A 1285-nucleotide genomic window follows, 5' to 3' on the forward strand; every position below is an offset into this window, starting at 1 on the left:
AAAGATTAGTTATTTTCTTAACTTAAGAGTCCATGGTAGTTGAAAACTTACATTTTTGTGCCTTTAATCAACGCTTTTCAGAAAAATCCGCACAGAAATGAGTTCTTTAACGGGAAAGAAGGTGTTGAGCCAAAAAACAAAAATTTGATAAAAATTTACAAACCTGCGTAAAAATGCGAATTTCTTTACTTTGATTATATTGACGAGAGCCTGATTCCACCACGCCGCCTCACATATAATAAAGAGAATTGTGCAGGAGATGGGAGTAGCAAAGTATTAAGAATGGAATAGGAGGAGGGGAGAGGGTGGTTGATCATATCGATTTTATTTATATGTACCCACCCACAGTATCTCAAGACCGATCAAATAGAGAGGACATTATTGAGGACGAGGTCGATTGTTTTAGAAGATTGTGTAACTGAAACTGAACTCGTGTACTGATGAAAAAATCCCTCTTTTGAGTAGGCGTTTGCTCTGGGGAGGTCGAAGGTTGCAGTAGGATTAGGTATGATCTTTAACTTTATAAGTGCCGCGATACATTTCCATCAACACCTTGCCTGAAGGTCTACAAAAAAGGAAAAGGGGCAACTTTATCACCTGCCCCGAAGAAAAAAGTTACAGAATATAACACAAAACGAAAAACAAAACAAAACTAAACAAATAAACAAATTACCCCCCCCCCTCCTCACAAAACCACAAAAACACAAAACGAGTCCAGAAAAACAACAACACAACAACGACTAAAATCATTACCGTGTTTTTCTGCTAAGTACCGTGTGTTTTCTCAATTACAGCATGACTGATTTACAGTAGTTTACACGTAACATGTGTGTCCGATATTATTTCCTTTATCTATGGAGTATTATAAATGCCCCCCCCCCCTTCTTTCAAGACAATTTTGATAATTTAGGAGGTGGGCTTCTACCCTATCACGTCGAGCCACAACTTCAGGAAAGACCACCTCTCGTCTGAGAGAGGGGGATTACCTGGAACCAATGAGGTTATACACTAAGGTTTGCTGTAAGGTTCTTGCCTGGGGAACTGGAAGCGCCCAGCGAGTCACGAGATTTCTGGCACCACGGGGAACAACTCTGTGCTGTGGCAGTGTGGTCACGCTTGGCTGATGAGAAACAGAGATAAGTGCAGTTAGAGTGACGATGTGATCAGAGAACTGGACACGACTTTCCCCGCTAGGAATAATCGCCGACTGCAGGGATTATGAACGAAACAGAATGTGTGTCTGTGTGTGTGTGTGTGTGTGTGTGTGTGTGTGTGTGTGTGTGTC

This window comes from Aplysia californica, unplaced genomic scaffold, assembly GCF_000002075.1.
Source record: "Aplysia californica isolate F4 #8 unplaced genomic scaffold, AplCal3.0 scaffold00393, whole genome shotgun sequence".
NCBI lineage: Eukaryota > Metazoa > Mollusca > Gastropoda > Aplysiida > Aplysiidae > Aplysia > Aplysia californica.